Below are 24693 nucleotides of genomic sequence, written 5' to 3' on the forward strand. Positions count from 1 at the left end.
CAAATTTTCAAAGCAGGCTTAGGCATGTAATTCAGCTTTGAAAATTAGTGGGTACATGCATCCCCTGCATAGCCTACATGCACACATTTACACCTGCTTGGAAGCAGGTGTAAATGTGATCAGGTACATTTATGTGCATATTTTTGAAAATCAAACACATGCATGTGACTGGGTTCCCTACCCCAACTTTGTCCCTGAGAATGCCTCCTTCCAGTGTGCATAAAAGCATACACACAATCACTTCCATATGTACTTTTATGCATACTTTTATGCATTATTTTCAAAAAGCCCTTTTACATGTGTAATTGCTTTTGAAAATTAATTCTAGTGGGTGTAAGGGAAAAGTGTATGCCTGGTGTCCTGTGAATGATGTGCCTTCATGGAGAGGACCGCTGTGAGTGAAGGATGCACATTAAATACTGTGTAGATTGGAAAAGGGGTTTAAACTGTTGGAGACATGCTAGCTTTGTATGTCCACAGTTCCTTAGCACCCGAAGCTTGATAAGATATTAATATATGACGTGTTTTTCCTATGTGTGTTTGAGTGCTGGAGTTTTCTCTCTGGTGATCCCAGAGCAAGTTGGGTTTTCAGGATATTCATAATAACTATGCATGAGATAAATCTGCATATACTGAACTAACTATATGCAAATTTATCTCATGAATATTCATTGTGCGTGCCCTGAAAACCCAACTGGTTGTGGGATTATCAGGACAGGTTCAAAAAGCTCTGCTCTATTGATTCCTATGGTGCCACGATAAGTAAGTTTTTCAGAGATTATGCAAATTATACAGTGTGATAATAGAAGTGTAGGCAAGCACTTTTAGATTCTTATCCCTAGATTGTGCTAACACTGTGGTCCAAACATTCTGAATGCAACTCCTTCATTTTTTTGTAGGGAACATACATCAACTTTGTTTGAAAGAAAAGGGTTATTGAGGCTTATTTATGCATCTGCAGCTCAGAATTGGATGGGCCTGAAATGATTTAGTATATGCCCATTTTCACCCTATTTGCCCCTATTCAAACTCCTGGGGAAACCTTTGCTCCAGCTTTCAATAGCAGTTATTTTTATTCCAGCCTAGCAAACAACTATTCCCCTTAGCCTCCTTTCTGGCTTCAAAATAGGTGAACTGATTCATATGTGCATATTCAGAGTCCAATCAATGATAAACAAGGGTTCTGTATACTGAACAGAAAAAAGTTTGCACCTGTAAAATCATCTGGCAGAGATAATCTGGTGAACAATGGCATGCCAGTTTTCATTCTGTACTCTTTATATAATGTATTACAGAAAAAGGTAATAAAAACAAATTTAAAAGAATTCCTGTTAAATCATTGCAGGTCAGGGTTCTCCAGCTCAGGAAACAGGAACACGCTTGGAAATGGATATACAGTACATAGAGAATCATCAGAATACATGCAGTACTGCAATATTACTATTTTTTAATAATGACAAAAATAATTATTATAAATGTTTATATCAGTGAATCTGAGAGTAGCAAGGAAAGAACACAATGGAGCTTTGGCTCGTGACAATTATTCAAATTGTTTGTAAGCTGTGGTTAAAGTGAAACCTAACAAAATGAAAATTTATAATCCACAGTACACTCTAAGTTTCATTTGACGCCCACATACTGAAACTGCCTCTTTGGTGTATGTCTGTGTGTGCGTGCGTGTGCTCACTAAAAAAGAACATAACTGAACTTGAACACCACCTCTGCACACTGCCTGTCCAAACCTGCCAAGGCTGTTCACTTGCGAGAAAGTTGCATGAACTGTGCTGGGCAGATTTCTCATTCAGGTCTGTTTACTGGGATAGAGGAGGAGGTGGAGGTCCCACCTTCCTGGCTGGGACCAAAGTGAAAGGTGTGTGAGAAAATCCACATGAAGTGTGCTTCTTCTGCAAAATGGTTTTGCTCTATGAATAGGTTTTAATGAAGTGTCTGCTGCAGTTTACACCTTTAATCATCATCAGTGCCCAAGGGTATTTTCAGAAGTCTGAGAAGAGCATGAAATAGTACCATCCCCTTCAGAGTTAGTATTGAATTACCACATCCTTCAGAGCTACAGTTTATTTATAAATTGCCAATGAGGAACTGTGTCAAAGGCCTTACTGAAATCTAACTACACTATATCTTGCATTCTCCTCTGATCCAACTCTCTGGTCACCCAGTCCAAGCAATTGATCATATTTGTCTGACAAGACCTATCTCTGATAAAACCATGCAGCTTCAGATCTTGTAATCCATTAGATTCTAGAAACTTATAAAAACTATCCAAGTTTGCTGAAATGCCTGAATATGCTGAAATGCCACAATGTATGCCAAAAGTCAAAAAGAATGTCAAGGGTCAACCTTAAGCTTTGTTCCTGCCTTCTGGGCTCAATTTATAATAAATCACATGACTTACAAGAATTCACTCTCATTAGCATATATGAGATAAAATTATAATGGCAACCAATTAGGAAAATGTTATGCAAACCATCTCATTGGTATATAAATTACAGATGATAATAAATTTTAATTTCTTGTATGAACAACCTTCTCTGAGACTACTTAAGAATTGCCTTGTGGGCAATCCTGCACTCTCTTGTGATTTCCCATATTTTAAATAAAGATCTATCTTTAAGCTGCCAGGCTGGAAACTACAGGCAAGTTAGCATCACCTCGGTGGTGGGAAAATTAATAGAGACTCTGCTGAAGGAAAGGATAGTGAACTATCTACAATCCGGTGGGTTGCTCAACCAGAAGCAGCATGGATTCACCAAGGGAAGGTCCTGTCAGATGAATCTAATTGATTTCTTTGATTTGGTGACTAGAGAACTGGATCAGGGAAGAGTGCTCCATGTAATTTACTAGGATTTTAGTAAAGCTTTAGATATGGTCCCACACAGAAGACTCATTAACAAAATGAGAAGCTTGGGCGTCAGCTCCAAGGTGTTAGCATGGATTACAAACTGGTTGACGGATAGAAGACAAAGGGTGATGGTAAATGGAACCTATTCTGAAGAGAGAATGGTGTTAAGTGGAGTGCCACAGGGATCGGTGTTGGGACCGGTTCTGTTCAACATCTTCATGAGCGACACTGCGGAAGGGATAGAAGGAAAAGTTTGTCTATTTGCAGATGATACTAAGATCTGCAACAGAGTGGACACGCCGGAAGGAGTACAGAGAATGAGATGGGATTAAAGGAAGCTGGAAGAGTGGTCGAAGATATGGCAGCTGGGATTCAATGCCAAGAAATGCAGAGTCATGCATCTGGGGTGTGGTAATTCAAAAGAATTATATGCGTTGGGAGGTGAAGGGCTGATGTGCATGGAGCAGGAGAGAGACCTTGGGATGATAGTGTCTAAAGACCTGAAGTCTACGAAGCAGTGTGACACAGCAATAGTCAAAGCCAGAAGAATGCTAGGCTGCATAGAGAGAGGAATATCTATTAACAAAAGGGAAGTGATAATTCCCTTGTACAGGTCCTTGGTGAGGCCTCACCTGGAGTACTGTGTTCAGTTCTAGAGACCGTATCTCAAAGGAAACAGAGACAGGATGGAGGCGGTCCAGAGAAGGGCGACCAAAATGGTGGGTGGTCTCTATCGAATGACTTATGAGGAGAGATTGAAGAACCTGAATATGTATACCCTGGAGGAGAGGAGGAACAGGGGTGATATGATAGACGTTCAGATACTTGAAAGGTTTTAATGATCCATGATCATCAACAAACCTTTTCCATTGGAAACAATTTAGTAGAAGTAGGGGGTCATGATTTGAAACTCCAGGGAGGAAGAATCAATGTCAGGAAATATTTCTTCACTGAGAGGGTGGTGGATGCCTGGAATGCCCTTACAGAGGAAGTGGTGAAGACTAAAACTGTGAAGGATTTCAAAGGGGCATGGGATAAACACTGTGGATCCCTAAAGGCTAGAGGATGGGAATAAATAAAAAAGCTTAACCGGCACGGAGCAGCAGTTACTATCCTTAAGAGAAACATGGGAGTAACCTGAATGGAGCAACAGTGACTGCCTTGGGAAGCTTGCTGGGCAGACTAGATGGATCATTTTGGTCTTTTTCTGCCATCATTACTATGTTACTATATATTTAAAGGTTTATTTATAGCCCACAACAAGAAGAAACACATACAACTGTCTCCAGTACTCTAGAACTACTCACGATTCTAAAGAAGCATTGAAAATGTCAGCTAGCGGAATTGCTAGCTGACAGATGTAGTCTATCTTGCTAGCTGGCTAGATGTAGTCTATCTTGTCCCATTTCTTTATCTACTTTTAGTTTAGCTAGCTCCTCATACCTACAGTCTTATGAAATTTGAGGTTACCTCACTTCCGATCATGTATGGGTCTGTGTTCTATGGTCCTACCTCTGGTTACTCCTCAATATTTGTTATGCAATTTCATTTTTTTTCCTTGTCAGCCTCTATATATTCTTCCCCTTCATCTCTGAGTCAGACAATGCCACTTTTGCATTTCAACTTATCATTAACATATCTGAAAAATGTCTCGTCTCCTGCTGTGTACTAGCTATTTTTTTCTTCTTGGCGAAGCCTCTGGAGCTTCGCCAAGAAACATGTCATCAAACTTTTAAGAAACACCTAAAAACATGGCTCTGCATAACAGCTCACTACAAGACCCATGATCACTCTCACTTCCCTTAGGGCCCGATAACGCCTGATTTGGACAGTCCATATGTTATGAAAGACACCCTAGTAGATGCATTAGTTCATGATACGCCCATTAACATTGTTCGCTGTTACATGTATCATTCAGTTTTATTTTATTCATTTTGTTACGTCTATTTATTTTGTTACGTATATTAACGCTGTTCGATTCATTTACGACTATTTAATATTTACGTTCTATTGTTCTGACACCTTGTTTAATGTAACGCCTTAACCGCGACTGTTCTGTTATAATGGAAACCGATCTGATTTGATATTTGTATCAAGAATGTCGGTATATAAAAAATTCTAAATATTTGCATCTTTGCTGCCCTGACTACTTTCCCATCTCCTCTTAACTTTACCAGGTATAATTGTCTGTCTTCCTCTTTGAATGATTCCTTGTGAATACTTACCGTTTTTTCTTTACCTTTTCAGCTACTTCAGGGGTGGCCAAATCTAGTCCTTCAGAGCCACAAACAAATCAGGTTTTCATGATATTCAGAATGAATATGCATACAGTAGAGGCAGTGCATGCAAACCTATCTCATCCATATTCATTGTGGATATCCTGAAAACCTGGCCTGTTTGCGGTTCTTGAGGACTGGAGTTGGGCAACCCTGAATACTTCTTTAGAAAATCATATTAGCCTCTTTTTCCTCTTACATTTGTTTATGTTCCTAACAAAAATGTTAGTTGCTCTTACAATATTTTCTTTGGTTTTACCCACTGCTGCCTCCATGTCCTCCTCCAAGCAATCAATCAGCAACCTTGTGCGCTGCCCTGCTCTTTGGTGCCCACTTAGTCCAGGCCCATCAGCATGTTCACCACATTGATCCCCTGCCCTATTGAAATTTGTAAATACTTTAAATGGTCATGCTATGTGGATATTTTTCAGTTGACCTTCTTTTCTAACTAACAAGCAGCTGCATAATAACTCATGGAGCACCTCCTGATACACCACAAACTGTATAAAAACATTCCTATCATACTGATATATACCTTGGAATCACTTGTTATGCATCTGCATGCAAAGCCATAGAGAAGACTTAGTAAATACTATGGCACTTGAAAAGGGTTGCTTTCTGCCTCTAGGTGTAGAGAACTGGAAGATTCAGTACTGGAATGTAGCCATAGGATGGAAGTGGTACTTGTCCCAAAGACCTGTACAGTATGGTGGGACTGAAGGTGACAGGAAAGTGGGTTCTAGTAGGTTCTGTGTGCATACAGGTACTGAGGCAACATGAAACAGAAAAAAGTACTTTGCTAGACATTCATTTCCACAATATCTATGAATAAAGTTCCTTCCATACCATAGGTATGCAAATTGTTTATTGGAAGAGTTTAATTAAAAAGCAGGAAAAATATCATTCTTTACAAGGGCAATACTCTGTTTTTCATCCTATCCAGAAAACCTGGGTCGTTAGGAGGCCTAGCATGCTTGCTGGCCTTTACTGGGTTCTAAAGTGCACATGACCTTCAAAGGACAATGACCGGGTATATCGGAAAATGGTACAATACATATTATTAATTATTTCATACACACCGTATTTCAGATTTTCCTATATACAATGTTCACCTTGCTGGTGTTCAATCAGCAATCTCTCCCACAGCAGCTTCCAAAATGGTGCTCCATTCAGCTTTAGTGAAGCTAACATGGCTGTCAGACCCCTCAGTTATAATCTTGGCTTGTTTAATCTGAGGTCCTGCTACTTGTGACTCAGTTCATTGATATTGCAGCTGTTGTAAAATATCGCATTCACCTTGTAGCATATCTTTTCCCACATGATCTCCTTTCTGTAGAACCCCATTCTCTTGGACTTGAAGCTATACAGATGTTGGACCTTCATTACCTGATGGACTAGAAGGCCCAACTCTCTGGCTGTGAAGTTGGGCTTTCTGATGAATGTTCCACTCCTCTCGGACATGGTGCAAGTAGGAAGACATGCTGTGGATGCCAACTCTTTTATATCAGCATACACGCAAAAATTGTATATATTTACACATATATGGGGTGGTTATACATGAAGAAAAATTACCCATGTACAAAATTAAAATAGCAAATATATGCATGTTTATTACTAGTGTAAATACATGTATCTTATGCATGTATATTTTATTGACATTTGTAGAAAGCTGTATTTTGGAATAACAGCGGGATCCATCTGCTCTAGGACTTTAGGATCTGGTCCACTATTTCTCCCTAGAGTTCTTAATGTGGGTAGTATCTGAACTGGACTTTACTGTCCAAGATGCCATGGAGCCGGCTGCTATTTCATCTCCACAAGGTCTACTTAAATGTTACGATAGAATGGAATGTGTCCATTAATACTTCATCAGAGATCTAATGCATGGATTGCATCCATTTATACATCATAATCAGAGGCTTGCTTTTATTCCCTATGTACCAGTATTTCACACCATTTGGAAATGGACCTTATATTTGGCTGTATGTATCTCATTGTCTTTTAACTGTGTCCTGGGTCTTCCAATATATCCAAACCAGTTTTATTTTTAGATACTCAGTCATTTCTTCTAGCCTTCAAACCCTTTGAGCTGTGAAATCAGTGCTAGACCAGCTCTGATAATTGCCTTAAATGTGTTCATTGTTTTAGTCCATACCAATTACTTATGGTGGAAGTGGGTGAAAGGCAAGCTAATTTAATCACCAAGGTCTGAATGATTGCTTTCAACTGGGGACTTTGGTCCTCGGGTTCTCTAAAAGCACTGGATCCCGGAAGTCCTATACAACAAAAGGAGCGCAGTCTTTAGGCAGACAGAATTACTTTGAAAGGTGTTTGTGGGTAAATCTTGGAAGGGATCAGTATATGGGAGCTGGGAGACTGCTGAAAAAAAATCATAGCCGTATCTATAAGGAGAAATATTGTGTACATGGGGAAGAGTAGGCTGGGTGCTGGCCATAAATTAGATACCAATTTTAAGGCTGGTAGGCATGCCATCTCTATAGTCTTTGAAATATTGAATTACTTTTCTATAAAGTAATTTATAATTTATAATTCTATAAAGTTACCTCCATGTCTATGGGACATGGAGGTAACTTTATAGAATTTTAAGCATAAGCCTGCTTCACATTAATGCAGCTCCTAGCTAGAACATCTATATCACACTACTGTTTTCAAGTGTAAGGATTCTAGAAAGGGCTACTTCATGTGTGCTCCTAATCTTCCTAGGCTTAGATTTTATTTAAGAGGATACCTAAAATAATAGAAATATTATACAGATAACGGCTGCTTGTGGGTTGGCTGCACTCAAATCTGGTACAGCCAATTCAACCATAGGATGTAGAAAATAATTGAGATATATACGTAATGTTTAACAAAACATTTAAAACTTTTACAAAAATGATTATAAATATAAAATGTTTTAAAAACTATAATGTGTAAAAATAAAATGGGACAGAGGTGAGGCAAATTAGGGTGCAAACAATTTATATAAACAAAAAAAGCCCATGGAAGTAGAGAGGCCAGGTGCTGCAGACTTAGTAGTCTGGTAGGTATGGTGGAAGCCTCATGGCAATGACTGGACTGCCACGGTGAGAAGCTTGTGACTCTTAGGTTGCCCAGCGCTGCCCATCCTAGTGGTGGGCTCACTAGATCTTACCCGTCTTTGCCTTAGCATACTATTTTTACCACCGGGTTTGCATAGGAGATTCTGGATTAGGAGCACATGGCTCTGCATATTGGGTTTACACAATGGTTTTCTGAGAGATAATGAAAGGCATCCTTGGTCAGAGTTACAGGCATGAGCAAAGGCATGAGACACAGAAGCATAAAAAAAAAACAAAAACTATCAAGGCCTAGAGAACCAGGAAAAGAGAGTGTTCCATCTGCACTGTTAATCTTCCCTCAAAATACTCTGAACTGTTTAAAATAGTGCATAAGCCATCCTGTGCTGCAAGCATATAATCTAAGCCATGTCAGTTATACATAAAAACAATAGTAAGTCAACAGTTTGTTGCAAAGCTTTCACTACATGCACTACTGATTGCAATCCTCTAGTAGCCATTCCTAATTCCAGCAGCTACTGCGGGTTGAGCAAAAGGTAACCATAATTAAGTGCATCTAATAAAGGATAATACTGATTGCAATCTTTGAGCAAAGGGGTAATACATTCTCATCTAAGCAAGGGAAACACATCTAGAGCAAAACAAACACAAAGAGAAAATCAGGCAAAAAGTAGCAACAGTTCATATAATGATGGGTGCAGGATGTCCTCTCTGGTAAAGGGATGACTTCTGTGGTAAAGGCATGATTTCTGTGGCAAAGGCATGATTTCTGTGGCAATGGCAGGTGCTCCAGGGAATGAGTCTGGCTCAGGATCCCTTGGCAGAGCAACAGATGTTGGTGGGAAAAGAAGAGAGGGATCCCGGCCTCTGTTGGCCAGCAAGAGCTGGCCAGACTGAGTCCCAGCTTCCCTTCATCCCTGGAAAGAATGGGGAGGAGGCCCTACCAGGATGGGAAAAAAGGGATCTCTGGCTTTTTGGGTCTGGGGCCCACCGATTGAGGATGGAGGACTGCATTGCCACTGCTGGGTACCCTGGTGGTGGAAGGGGTGTGGGAGAAACATCCTACTCCTCACCAAGGTGGCATCATCTGGGGCTGGTCTGGCTGAGGGGGCCATGACCTCATACCTGTCTTCTTCCTCCTCTGCTTTTCTGCCTGCTCCAATGGTGACAGAGATTTGTCACTTGTGAAGAGAACAGCAACTGTACGTCATGTTGAGTGCTCACATGCTGCACAGTGTGATGTGCATGATCAAAGAGACATTTAGAAAGCATTCCTTTTCTGGGAGACTTGTAATCAAAGGGAAGGGCTCCTAGCTTCCAAATTATATATTTGGTGGCAAGGCCATAGAATGATCCCTTGATATACAGAAGATTAATTTCAGCCATGTTTTACTTGATCATGCCTCACTTGTGATATGGGCTCAGGGTCAGGGTTAGAAGCATTGGGTTGTGATCTACATAGCAAGGCATCTAGGGCCATGAGGCATCACATAGTTGCATAGGATACGGGCCATTTACTTTTGGTGGGTATGAAGACCCTGAAGAGTTTCCAGCTATTCCTAGAGTGCCTTCCAAGTAACGTTTCATGATAGTGTTGCCTGTGACCCAAATAATTGCCAAGGTAAAAGTATGTTTGCATGAGGGTTTGTTTGTTCAAGGCAAAGACAGGTTCATTCTGAGAGTCTGGCCTGTAATGAGGCTGCTAATGGAAGCAGGACATAGACAGACCTTGTGAAAATCTCCGATGGCCATATCATGAACTTACCTTCAGCCCCCATCCCACCTGGCTCTCAGCTGTTCCAGCCACCTCCGTCACTTCCAGCACATCTCCTGTGCTTTCTTCTTCATGTTCTCAATCTATAGAGGGAAACAGAAGCAAAGTTGAGTGAATACTGTAGCTGTTAATGTGATCTCTATTCTGGTATGTATCAATGGATTCTACTGATGTTTGAATTGAGTAGCATGGCTCTTTGCTCTCACTTAATGTACCTAGATGTAGAGTGCTGCCACCAGGCCTGAAAGTACCGCTGAAAAGGAATATGTCATGAACTGCCATGGTACCCCATTTTATGAGGGAGCAAGCTGGGCAGACCAGCCAGTAGGAGTATCCATTTCTATACTGCACATAGCTTTGGGGAATAACAGGAACTGTACAAAAAGGCAAGATCTCTCCCTGCTGAAAGGAGCCCATAGGTTTCTTCTGTTATTACGGCCACCATTAAATATAAGACATGTCCCATAGGAAGATCTAGCTCATAATTGCACTTCTATTATACTTATGAATATCGGTTTAGGTCTTCCTTTGTCATCCTTGCCAACTATTTTATTGTTGCCTTATATTACATTGGCAACACGTGCATACATCATTCTATTAATAGAATGTGCATATGTTACTGTATCCAACATACCTACTGACCCTTTCCCTCGTTGAATGCCACAGTGAGTCCCCCCTAGTGACCTCCCCATACACATCCCTACCTGACCCCACCCTACATCCCTAGAGCCCCTCCCTGTGACTCCCCTATGCACATGCTTACCTAACCCTGCCCCATACCCCTAGAAACACCCAATGAACCCCCATACATATCCTTACCTGACTCCAGCGCCACTATCCACATACTACTTACCCCACATAGGTATGAAGCTCCGCAGTTAAATAATGTGCACCATGCACCAGGTCTACTTATTGCATTGCATGGTGCAGAGTGCCCCACAACTAGGGAAGAGGTCCCACTCATGCTCCATCACCAGGAATGCCAGGCGGGCAACATCCCTGGCAGTGAAGTTTGGCTGTCTTGCAAATGCCAGCATTGTGGAAATAAATATACCACTGAAGAACCAGAAGTTGTGTATCATGGAAGCATGCACATGGATGGTATGCATAAATGTGTGCATAAACTACAAACCTTGCATAAATGTATTTATTATGATAAATTCAAGATTACCTCACTCTTTTTTCCTCCTTTTTTTCTAAGATTGGCATTCTGCTCTTTAAGATAAGAATTTTGCTGAATACATCATTGCCAAATGGGAATGTCTACTTCTGTGTGCTACAATGGTCTGTATGAAAAGCCAAATAAATAAAGATGATTATTAATACAATAAATATAAATCTTTAGCTATGACTAAACTATAGCCATAACCCTCATGTTTCAATGTTCCTCTGACTCCCCTAGAAAACATGTGCTTAGTCAGAATCAGTATTCTCATCCTGTCCCTACTCCCACATACAAGGTCATCACACAAAGATGTAAAGTATCACCATCTGCACACAGCACGCCATTCTGCAGATGGCAACAGTGGTGATGACCGCAGCCAGATAGCAATACAGGGAAAATGGAAAATAAATCTACTGAGCAGTCACTTCCTAAAGTCCAAGGAGCGAGTCATTGTTTGGATTCAGATCTAAACAGGGGCTTCCCCCCTCCCCCACCCCCTCAATTCTTTAAAAAACAAGTTTTTGACCTTTATAGTTTCCCAAGACTGCATGTTTCTAAGTGTCAGTCGGAAACTATTATAATCTGAGTTTCATGCCATTTAAAGAAGCAGTTTCCCTTTATTGTAAAACAAAAATCTTTCAGGTTTCTTCAAGCCCAGGTGAAAAACATTTATAATGCAAACAGCTGTCATAGTGCTAGAACAGGTACTGAACAAGACTGGAAATGCCTTTAGTTTCATCATAAAACCTCTTCTGAAAGAAGGAGGAAAACTCTAGAGAGCATGGAAGAAAGAGAGAGGGAAGGAAACCTTTTTCAGATAACAGGTATCTTTTCTAGGGATGTGAATCGTGTCCTCGATCGTCTTAACGATCGATTTCGGCTGGGAGGGGGAGGGAATCGTATTGTTGCCGTTTGGGGGGGTAAAATATCGTGAAAAATCGTGAAAAATCGTTAAAAAATCGAAAAATCGAAAAACCGGCACATTAAAACCCCCTAAAACCCACCCCCGACCCTTTAAATTAAATCCCCCACCCTCCCAAACCCCCCCACAAATAACTTAAATAACCTGCGGGTCCAGCGGCGGTCCGGAACGGCAGCGGTCCGGAACGGGCTCCTGCTCCTGCATCTTGTCGTCTTCGGCCGGCGCCATTTTCCAAAATGGCGCCGAAAAATGGCGGCGGCCATAGACGAAAAAGATTGGACGGCAGGAGGTCCTTCCAGACCCCCGCTGGACTTTTGGCAAGTCTCGTGGGGTCAGGAGGCCCCCCACAAGCTGGCCAAAAGTTCCTGGAGGTCCAGCGGGGGTCAGGGAGCGATTTCCCGCCGCGAATCGTTTTCGTACGGAAAATGGCGCCGGCAGGAGATCGACTGCAGGAGGTCGTTCAGCGAGGCGCCGGAACCCTCGCTGAACGACCTCCTGCAGTCGATCTCCTGCCGGCGCCATTTTCCGTACGAAAACGATTCGCGGCAGGAAATCGCTCCCTGACCCCCGCTGGACCTCCAGGAACTTTTGGCCAGCTTGTGGGGGGCCTCCTGACCCCCACGAGACTTGCCAAAAGTCCAGCGGGGGTCCGGAAGGACCTCCTGCCGTCCAATCTTTTTCGTCTATGGCCGCCGCCATTTTTCGGCTCCATTTTGGAAAATGGCGCCGGCCGAAGACGACAAGATGCAGGAGCAGGAGCCCGTTCCGGACCGCTGCCGTTCCGGACCGCCGCTGGACCCGCAGGTTATTTAAGTTATTTGGGGGGGGTTCGGGAGGGTGGGGGATTTAATTTAAAGGGTCGGGGGTGGGTTTTAGGGGGTTTTAGTGTGCCGGCTCACGATTCTAACGATTTATAACGATAAATCGTTAGAATCTGTATTGTATTGTGTTCCATAACGGTTTAAGACGATATTAAAATTATCGGACGATAATTTTAATCGTCCTAAAACGATTCACATCCCTAATCTTTTCCTTACAAAATTGTTAATAACAATCCAAAGTAGGACCTTAGGTTATAAAGTTAACCACATGCAATGTACCCTCTATAATAAAGAATGATGTACCTTTTATAATAAAGAATTCCAGGCAGTGAGTTTGCTCAGCAGTATAAAACCCCGTGTGATATAGGCTGAGGATGTGGCATCGCAAGAGCAATTTTCTAGGGGATAGAAGCTAATGTAAAAAAATACAATTTTTTAGTTATTGATTGCCATATTTTAAGTCCTCCCCATTCCTGTTACCTCTCTCTCAAGAATGGCGAGATGGTTGTTTTGGGTTTTTTTTTACATATATGTTTCTGTTATAGCATACCATGGAACTGATCTAATATGGAACTTATGCAATGATAATAATAATATGTATTATTGTATGGCACTGACTGTCTAGCACTGGGTACAGTATGCTTAGTATGTCCTGGATATTATTATTGAACACCAAGGGCTGTGTTACAACCTACTGCTACTTCTCAGGATTTTCTTGTTCCCCCCCACCGCCAAATTTGCATTGGCCTTTATTCCTCGAAGGTGAATTTCCCAGGGTGCTGTGTACCACCCTATAGTCCTTCTGAGGGGCGGTTTAGAAAAGTGATTATAAAAATAAATAGATAAATAATGGCTCGACACTTAATATTAAAATATTCACTCCTTCACTGTCTTCTGATTGGTCCCTCCACTGTCAGTTGTTAGTGAAAGGACAAATCTCCTTTCAGAAGTCAGGGAATTGGCCTTTAACTGTCATGTATCAATGGAGGGACCAATTAGCTACCAGAAAGGGAACTGCCAGCCAGAAGAGGTAAAGTCTTTTCCAGCTAAGCATTGCCCAGGTGAGGAGGGGTGGGAGATGGGGTGTCCCAGAGATACGAGTTAGTTCAGCAACTCTGGGAAGGAGGGGGAGGGACCCAGGACCCTGGCCCCCAGACCCCTTTAAGGTGAGAGGGAGATGTTTCTTAATTTTTGGGTGGTGAGGAAGGGAGAGAAAGAGAGAGAAAGAGAGAGAGAGGAAGGACTTGCTGGCTCGGCCAGCCATGCTACATTCCACTGGAGTGCTCTCCTCTTTTCTGCAAGGTGTGACTGCTGCCTTTGTCCAGGAGTTAAATTTCTTGTGGTAAAAGGAATGGCGCTAGGTTGCTTCACCTTTAGTGTGCCTACTTTCATTGCAAGCTAGTAAGGCTTATTACCTTGCAACTGGCATGAGATATACCAACCTTGCCGTGGGTTTTATAGCATGGGTTTTTACAGTGCTAAAACCCCTATGATATACCACTAAAAAGGGAATTAAAACCCTTGGTAAGGTTAGTGCGGCTTATTACATCGGCCCTTTATTAGCAATAGCAGTTTTCTTCAAGATTCTTTGAAACTAGTATCCTTTTTACAAAGCTGTAATTCAGACATGTCTGTGGTGAAGGTATGCCCAATTCAAAGAATGAGCCCTATAATGCATTTCAAAAGGTTTGGTAAACAATCCAGGAACTTCTCTTTATACATCTCAGTATGCATTAGATTGATTAACTTTGTGTCACAGAATGTGAGTCCTTGGGCTGTGGCAGAGCTGATTCTACCCGGAACACGAGGCACGGGCTGGGCCCATGCTAGCAGCAGGCAGACAAGCTATTGGCTAGGACTGCGAAAGAGGCTTCACCTAAACCAGCCTCTTCCTCCATGGGTTAAGCCTTTGTGTTCTGAAGCCAGTAGATGAATGTCATAGTTAAGTGAGTTTTCCAAGGTAGAAGGCAGAAGGCAGTCAAGCAACATTGGTATCCAGGCAGAGGATCAAGGCAGGCGGCCAGTCGGTCAAGCAGTGTCGGTATCTAGGAAAGCGGTCTAAGTTGACAATGGGAGGTCAGTCAAAAGAAGACAAGGAAGAAGGGTGGACAGGATCAGGCAGGGAGGACAGGGACAAGAGGGAAGACAAGACTGAGGCAGAGGAACACAGAAGGAACTGGAACATGACAAGGAGCAAGGCAAGAGAACTAGAACAAAGCAAAGGCAGGAATGAGGGCAGGGCAGGAACAAAAATTGCATGAATACCAGCTGGATGCAGAAGGACCTGTTGCTGATATATCAGCTTACAGATCAGCTGGAGTTTAAATAGCTGGGTTATTATTATGTCATCCGTCAGCACCACAGGAAGTTTCCCTCCATGGAGCCTTCTTCAGGGGTTTGGGTGTGTGCGTTTACACCTAAGGGATACCAGGACCCCAGAAGCAGAGAAGGCAGCATAGAGGTGTTCCGAGGGTGAGTGTGGGCCAGCTGCAATATGGCTACCGCAGCATTATACTTTGTGGTATGCTTAACTGCATATTAAGATCTATGAGGTAAAACTTATGCTAAAAAATATTTAGCTTGTCAGGTAGTAAAAATTTAACATACACTTTAAAACACCATTTATGTGGTGCAATACAATTTAGCATGCACAGAGTAAATCATTTTCTTGCTAGCATGTCCAAGTTATTATCATATGTGCTAACCAGAAAATGTAAATGTTAAATACTCTAAGAATGTTACATAATGAGAAAGCTAAATAATGTGAACATGATAAACTGAGTATGCTAAGTTTTCTTTCCCTCCTAACTTCTTCTCCTCACTTCAAAGCTGGATCTAAGTAAGACTTTACATAGGAATGCTTGTCACATGGAAGAAGTGAGACCCCAAGAGAGGAGGTTAAAGCAGAACAGAGAGTATCAGGAGAGGACAAGCCAGACTACTTTCCCTCTGTCTCCTATGTTAGCAAAAGTCTTGAAACGATGGCATGAAAGGACATGTTTGGTGAGAGAAGGGATGATGGGAAGGGGCGACTCAGGCAGGAATCTGGCCATCCTGGCTCAGAATGGCATCATTATCTTACTGTTCCACCCTCTATAAGTACCCTATAGCAGTGTTTCCCAACCCTCTCCTGGAGGCACACCTAGCCGGTCAGGTTTTCAGGATTGCCGCAATAAATATGCATGAGATTGATTTGCATACCCTGGGTCTCCAATGTATGCAAATCTCTCTCATGCATATTCATTATGGATATTCTGAAAACCTGACTGGTTAGGTGTGCCTCCAGGAGAGGGTTGGGAAACACTGCCCTATAGTGTAGGCCCTGCAGTGGCTTAATGGCACAGTCTGCCAAAACCTCTAAGCTAAGGAAAAGAGATGTGCGCTCAAACCACAAGAACTGCTAAGCTCGGAGAAGTTTTGTGGCCTCAAGCCTTAGAATGCCTACTATGGTATTTGTCTGCACTAACAATGGCCAATATCCTCTGTTAACCTTTTCCTCATAAATACATTTGGGCTGTGTAAACACATGCAAATTTATCAAGTGCTCAAATGTGTGTTGATGTGTCTCCTCGGTCACATTCACATCTCTGTCATTCTCTCTGCCTCATCTCTCCCCTGTTCTAGACTCTTCATCTCCCTTAATGCCTCCTGTTGCAGCAGCCATTTCTCCTCCATCTCTAACTCCTGTTATTTGAGCCCTTTCAAACAGCACTCTTTTGTGTTAGGACTACGGCTACCTGTATCCCTGGTGGTACTCTGTGTAGGCTAATATTAGATATTGTGGGAAGAGGGGGGGGGGGAGGGGAGAGTATCACTTAAACTCACTTGCTCACTTGCCATGGGATAAATACCACCTGCATAAATTATTATCCTGAGGGAGGAATTCTACATCAGAAACTAGACACAGGTGTAGCTTCCCAAAAAAACTACTGTTCTGGCTCCAGCCTCAGGGCACATACAAAATTATCTTGGCAAACCAACAACAGCAAATATAGCAATGATCATGACAAAAATGCCATTAATTATGTGAATGGCCTTTAATACACTGTGGCTTCTGCAGTGTGAGCTGTAACACAATATTTGAACACCAGTTACATAGAAACATAGAAGCATAGAAATGACGGCAGAAAAGGACCAAATGGTACATCCAGTCTGCCCAGTAAGCTTATGATAATATCTACTGCACCTTGTAGGTTACCCCATGCTTATCAGTTTTCAACACCATAAAAGTCAGGGCCCTCATTAAAAGTCAGAGCCCTCATTAAAAGTCAGGGCCCTCATTGGTTGCTGTTTGAATCCAATTCCCCGTCATGCCTTTCTGTTTAATAAGAAAGAATGTTTGAATTGCATCAACAGTAACAAGGCATATTGGTTAAGGATAGTAACTGCCGCATCAGCAAGTTACTTCCATACTTGTTTCCCCAGACCAAAAAAGTCAGGGCCCTCGTTGTTCGCTGTATGAATCCAATTCCCCTTTTCACCCCTGCTATTGAAGCAGATAGCAATGATGAAGTTGCATCAACAATGTCAAGGCTTATTGGTTCTTCATTTCCATCCTTTAGCCTTTAGGGATCCACAATATTTATCCCATGCAGTTTTGAATTCCTTCACTGTTTTGGTTTTCACCACCTCCTCCAGAAGGGTATTCCAGGCATCCACCACCCTCTCCATGAAGAAATATTTTCTGACATTGGTTCTGACACGTCCTCCCTGGAGTTTCATTTCGTGACCCCTAGTTCTACTGATTTCTTTCCAATGAAAAAGGTTTGACATTTGTAAATCGTTAAAACCTTTCAGGTATCTAAAGGTCTGAATAATACCACTCCTGTGCCTTCTCTCTTCCAGGGTGTACGTATTCATATCCTTCATTCTCTCCCCATAGGCTGATAATGACCCACCATTTTGGTAGCCCTTTTCTGGACTGCTCCATCCTGTCTCTATCCCTTTTGAGATAAGGGCTTCATAACTGAACACAGTACTCCAGGTGAGACCTTACCAAGGACCTGTATAAGGGTATTATCACCTCATTTTTCTTACTGGTTATTCCTCTCCTATGCAGCCCAGCATTCTTCAGGATTTAGCTATCGCCTTGTCACATTGCTTTGCCATCTTCAGATCATCAGACACTCTCACACCAAGGTCCCTCTCCCAGTCCGTGCACATTAGTCTTTCACCACACATCACAAAAAGCTCTTTTGGATTGCCATACCTCAGATGCATGACTCTGCCATTTTGGCATTGAATCCCCAGCTGCCAAAACTTCGACCATTCTTCAAGTTTTTTTAAATCACTTTTTATTCTCTCTACTCCTTCCACTCTGTTGCAGATCTTAGTATCATCCACAAATAGACAAACTTTACCTTCTATCCCTTCTGCCAGGTCGCTCACAAAGATATTAAACAGAATCGGTCCCAAAACCTATCCCTGTGGCACTACACTTATCACCATTCTTTCTTCAGAGTATGTTCCATTTACCATTACACGCTGCCTCCTGTCAGTCAACCAGTTTGCAATCCACGCTACTACCTTGGCACCCCTCCCAAGCTTCTCATTTTGCTCTTTAGTCATCTATGTAGGACCATATCAAAAGCTTTACTAAAATCTATGTAAATCACATTGAGTGCTCTTCCCCAATCCAACTCGCTAGTCACCCAATCAAAAATATCAATCAGATTTTTCTGAAAGGATCTTCCCCTAGTGAAATCTTAGGTAGAGCAACTCACTAGCGTTGCGTCCGTCGGTGCTAGACGGCTTCGCTCCATTTGACTACCTTGTTCACGGCTCCTCCCACTTATCTTGGGAAAATGGCTACCGCCACGTCTACAAGCTGACCTCTCCGGCATCCCCAGAATGGCTATGGTGCTGCCTCCCGCCATGCTCCTCCCAAGGGCCTACTAGGGTGCGTGCATGCCACCCATGTCTTTATTCCAGCATTGGCGCGAACCTCGGGGGCGTTCCCCTCTACTGACGTCACGCCATCCAGTTATATAGCCTGTACTAATTTGCTAGCTCGTTGAGTTAGCAACGGATTGGTCTCGGCCGGTCTAAGCTACTCTGTCACTTCTTTGCTGCAGCTGGAAGCTCTCTCTCTGCCCTTCGGGGTAATTGCTAACCTGGGTACCTGCTCCTCGGGGGCCCTCTGCTTTATTTCATGTGCCTTACAGGGATCAGGTACTCACTCCTCAAGGGCCTGGTCTCCCTGTCTCGGTGCCTGTACCATCTTCTTCAACCTAGTGGAATCGCATACCTAGCAACCATCTAGTGAGTAATCTAACTCTCAGTCTATCTCATCCACAGTACTGCCTTGCTGGGAAACCTACACCGGAATTCCCCTATACCAACGGCGTGAGAAGGGTCCCCTCTGCCGAGGGTACTGAGACTGCTACATCCAGACTACCTCACTACTGCCACCTCTGGTGGTATACTTCAGGCTGTACAATAAAAGAACTAACACTGTGTTTTTGCGTCCTGTGTCTAGCCCAGTACTGTGGCACCTCATGGGGCTCCTCCCCGTGGGCGTGCTCATCTGCCACAGTACCCGAGAATCCACCCAAACACCGCTTAACCATAACAGTTTGCTAACTCCATGGATTTGGCTCAGCTCACCGCATTGCAGGCCATTCTAGGCCTGGCCCAACAAATCTCTGAACAGCAGAGTGCGCTGGAGAGTTTGAATACTGCGTTCAACTTGCTGCACACACAGATGAATCTACCCACCACCACAGGTAAAGAAGCTACACCGCCAGAAGTGACGGTCAAGACTATTGTACCTGTATCTGCTCCTTCTCGCTTCTTGGGGGAAGTTTGGAGATGCAGAGGTTTTATTAATCAGTGTTGCATGCACTTTGCCCTACAACCTAGCCATCTCCCCACAGCTTATGCCAAGACCACCTATATCTTGTCTTATCTGGATGGAAGAGCGTTGACTTGAGTCTCTTTGCTGTGGGAGCGCGAGGATCCTATTCTACATGACATTGAAGGATTCCTTGAGCTGTTCAAATCAGTTTTTGATGACCCTGCCCGGTATACAACTGCAGGATCTTCTTTGGTTCACCTGAAGCAAGGTAATAAACCTTTAGCTGACTTCGCTATCGAATTCAAGACATTGGCGTCTGAATTACATTGGGACCCTAAATGCCTGAGAACCCTCTTCTTTGAAGGACTGAACTCTCATCTGAAGGATGAGCTCACTGCTCGTGAAATGCCTGAGACCTTGGCTGAACTAGTGAAGTTGGCAACTCCCAGAAGACCCTTTCAGGGTGAAACTCGAGTTAAGTCCACACCCAGGTCTGTTCCCCCGGGTCCAGTTGCTGGCGAAGAAGAACCAATGCAATTAGGCCAAAGCCATCTGACAGCTAAAGAGAGAAGAACACGGAAGAAATTGGGGCTGTGCGTGTATTGTGGATAAGCTGGCCATGCTGTTCAAACATGCACTATATGTCCGGGAAACTGGCAGACCTAAGTCCTACGGGAGGACTCTTCTTAGGTCTTACTGCTCCCTCTCCTACACTCTCTCTTCCTGTATCCTTGATCTGCGGACCCTTAGAGTATCAGACTCTTGCCCTAGTGGACTCAGGGGCAGGAGGCAATTTCATTCTTCAATGATTAGTGGAGCACTTGCGGATTCCCACTACCACTATGAAGCCTCCGCTGCTCCTATCTTCAATTCATGGAGAGCCCTTGCCGGGCAAAGTAACCCAGCTCACCGAACCAGTATGTCTGCGGACCAGTGCTCTCCATTCTGAAACTATCTCCTTCTTTGTTTTAGAGAAGGCCATTCCCCCCTTAGTACTGGGGCTACCATGGCTGCAGCAGCATATGCCTCAATTCAATTGGGCTACACTGGAGCTTTCACGATGGGGTCCAGACTGCCATGGTAAATGCCTGATGGAGGTTGCTTCTATACCCTGCATGCCAACTACCCTAGTGTTGCTGGGGTTGCCACCTCAATATGCATCGTTTCAAGATGTTTTTTCTAAAGAAGCTGCAGATGTACTACCGCCTCACAGATCCTATGACTGCGCTATTAATCTGAAGCCTAACACTGAACCACCCAAGGGATGGGTATACCCTCTCTCCGTGACAGAGAATAAAGCCATGTCCAAATATATTCAGGAAAACCTTCAAAAAGGCTTCATAAGACCCTTTAAGTCTTCTGCTGGTGCAGGCTTCTTCTTTGTGGGGAAGAAGGACGGAACATTTGCCCCATTTGCCTCACCTTGTTCACAGCTCCTCCCACTTACCTTGGGAAAATGGCTACCGCCGCGTCTACAAGCTGACCTCTCCGGCATCCCCAGAATGGCTATGGTGCTGCCTCCCGCCATGCTCCTCCCAAGGGCCTACTAGGGTGCGCGCATGCCACCCATGTCTTTATTCCAGCATTGGCGCGAACCTCGGGGGCGTTTCCCTCTACTGATGTCACGCCATCCAGTTATATAGCCTGTACTAATTTGCTAGCTCGTTGAGTTAGCAACGGCTTGGTCTCGGCCGGTCTAAGCTACTCTGTCGCTTCTTTACTGCAGCTGGAAGCTCTCTCTCTGCCCTTCGGGGTAATTGCTAACCTGGGTACCCGCTCCTCGGGGGCCCTCTGCTATATTTCATGAGCCTTACAGGGATCAGGTACTCGCTCCTCGAGGTCCTTCTCGCCCTGCCGCGGTGCCTGTACCATCTTCTTCAACCTAGTGGAATCGCATACCTACAGCAACCATCTAGTGAGTAATCTAACTCTCAGTCTATCTCATCCACAGTACTGCCTTGCTGGGAAACCTACACTGGAATTCCCCTATACCAACGGGGTGAGAAGGGGCTCCTCTGCCGAGGGTCCTGAGACTGCTACATCCAGACTACCTCACTACTGCCACCTCTGGTGGTACACTTCAAGCTGTACAATAAAAGAACTAACACTGTGTTTGTGCATCCTGCGTCTAGCCCAGTACTGTGGAACCTCACAGGGCTCCTCCCCGTGGGCGTGCTCATCTGCCACAGTACCCGAGAATCCACCCAAACACCACTTAACCATAACAACTGGATTCTAGATAGTTCACTATCTGTTTCTTTAGCAGAGTCTCCATTAATTTTCCCACCACCGAAGTGAGGCTAACCAGCCTGCTCTCTCCTCCCACTCTTCTGAAGCGGGACTACCACCGCTCTTCTCCAATCTCATGGCACCACTCCCGTTTCCATGGATCTAATGAACAGGTCCTTCAGCGAACTTACCAGCACATCTCTGATCTCCCTCGGTATCCTGGGATGTACCTCATCTGGCCCCATGGCCTTGTCCACTTTCGGTTTTCCTAGCTTTTCCCATACATCATCTTCTGTAAACGGAGTTTTGTTTACACCTCCTTCATCCACAGACTTAACTAGTAATGGTCTTTCTCCAGGGTCTTCTTTAGTGAATACCGAACTAAAGTATTTTTTAAAATATTTTGGCCATTTCTTCATTTCTCTCCACACATTGTTCTTTGTCACCTTTCAATTTCTCCATAACACTTCAGACTTTCTCCTTTCTCTGATATATCTGAAAAATGCTGTCACTATTTTGACTGAGAAATTATTTCTGTGGTAAGACTAAATGTGGATTTGTAAAGGATGTCCCCAAAAATGTGTGTGTTGGTGTCTTTGTTTTCCGAAGAGTAGGAACATGTTTTATGTCTCAGAGAGCATTTTGGTAAACTTTTACAGTGTCATTATTTATACATGACCTTTATCTTTCAGCCACTGCTTGCTGACAGTTGATCCTTTGAAATAATGCAGTTGTGAAAAAGTTAACACCTGGTCCAATGCACATGTTAAATTGTTGTCGTTAATGAGCACACAGTAAATGGCTTGTGGAAGACAGCATGCCACGATATTTAATGTGGTATAATCCACTCAATAATGCTTTCATTGATGGTTTATTATGTCACAAACTGTAACACAGCACCTTACTTATTAATTGCAAGCTTATAATAATAGGACTTATTTTTTTAAAACTTACAGTTTGGGGCAAGTTCATTTCCAGTCTATTTCCCAGTCCAAGTCAATTCACACAGTAATCTTTCTCTTTGACAAATACATACCTTACACCACAGGACTTGTCACAGAACAGCATTGATATTCAAACAGTATTTGACATGAAGAACATAAGTAGCAGAACTCACCGTTTGCTTTCAGGATCATACACTCTCTCTTGGCTTCAATGCATTCCTAATGCTAGGCACCCAGCATGCCTTTTGAGTCCCCTGAGGATTCAATCTATATCCTCAGAGGCAGAACCACATACCAGGCTCTCAATCATCTGAGCCTGTTTAGTCCAAGTGATTCTGTGGTTCCTGAACTAAGCTGTCTCAGATTCAATGCTGGCTGAAGCACCTTTTCCCTGACACTTATTCAGTTTCCACCTAACACTTAAGCAAGGTTTTGGGTAAATTATAGCAAGTTACTGATTGCAGCTCCTGGGATACCTGCCCCTTTGTTTCGCCTCCTGGGAATTTTAATTCACTTCCTCTCCTCATACTATTCAAAGTGGTTGCTTTCTGGATTTCCCAACAAGAGCATTTGACTCAGAGGAGTTCCATTTTTCTTTCCACAGTGGCAGACGGCCAAGCCTGGGAGCTAAATTCCTTTTACCTGGCATATAGTGGCTGCACCTGCTATTCCTCACGCTTAGGTAATCTCCACACCCACTATCTGGATTTTTTTCTCTCCAGCTATGAATCTTCCCCTAAAATGACCAGTTCCTGTCCAGTTAAACCCTAGTTCTACCACTAGGGCTCTGGCATAGGGGTCTTGAGGATTTTATCATAACATGAGGACTATATTTATTCTGAGGTCAATATTCAGACATTTCCGGCTAACTTAGTGATATTCAGAAGTGCGGCCATGTCGCCAAATATACCCAGCTATCTTAAAGTTAGCTGGATAAGTATATAAGGCTAACTTTAGGATAGGAGTTATTTGCATAACTTATGCGGCTATCTCTGGCCTGTCCCAAAACGCCTCCCACCCATCCCTGGATTGTCCCCAAATTATACAGTTAAATTCTAGCCATAAAACTAATGTTGCTAGAATTTATCCGCATACGGCTTCAAATATCACCGCTTTGCCTTTACAATTATCTGTCTAAATGGCTTCTGAACATTGTCCTCATGATTTATAGCTTCAAACTTCTTGAAACACATAAATCTGAGCTGCTCATGTCTGTGACCACACAATATAAAGCCCTGTCCCCAATCTTAACAGATTGAAGACAGCTAAAAGCATAGGGATGTGAATCGTTTTTCAACGATTAAAATTATCGTCCGATAATGTTTATATCGTCTTAAATCGTTATAGAACACGATACAATAGAAATTCTAACGATTTATCGTTAAAAATCGTTAAATCGTGTTAGTGCGCACTAACTCGAGTTAGTGCGCACTAACTCCTCGTTAGTGCGCACTAACTCGATTTAGTGCGCACTAACTGAAAATGATACAAATAAACACTTTCCAGGTCACTGAAGGTCAGTTAGGAATGAATATGTGTTCCTATTGGCTGGCTGCCCTCTTATCTATTGATGTTACCAAGGTTACCACTGAGGTGATGGTTGGGGGGATGGGAAATGGAACTGGAAACTAACGAACACCAACAGAAAATGAAACAAAGTGTTCACACTTCCCAGGTCAGTAAAGGTCACTTAGGAATGAATATGTATGTATGTATTCCTATTGGCTGGCTGTGCTCTTATCTATTGATGTTACCAATATGGTTGGGGGGATGTGAAATGGAAACAGTTGGAAGCTTGACAAAAAAAGTAATGTAATGATCAGCACTCACGTGACTAGAACTTGTTT

The 24693-nt window shown here is 43.1% G+C and overlaps 1 long non-coding RNA gene across 1 annotated transcript in view; it reads right to left on the reverse strand.

Annotated features, from left to right (window-relative positions):
* Nucleotides 1-11241, reverse strand: part of LOC115080902 — a 54350-nt gene extending 43109 nt beyond the window's left edge. Inside the window, exons 1-2 of the long non-coding RNA XR_003853700.1 lie at nt 11141-11241; nt 9961-10052 (exon numbers count right to left, since the gene is read on the reverse strand). This is a non-coding gene — a long non-coding RNA (uncharacterized LOC115080902). The remainder of the gene's footprint in view (nt 1-9960; nt 10053-11140) is intronic.
* Between the last annotated feature and the right edge of the window lie 13452 nt (nt 11242-24693).

The sequence above is a fragment of the Rhinatrema bivittatum genome, chromosome 1, assembly GCF_901001135.1.
Source record: "Rhinatrema bivittatum chromosome 1, aRhiBiv1.1, whole genome shotgun sequence".
Lineage (NCBI taxonomy): Eukaryota > Metazoa > Chordata > Amphibia > Gymnophiona > Rhinatrematidae > Rhinatrema > Rhinatrema bivittatum.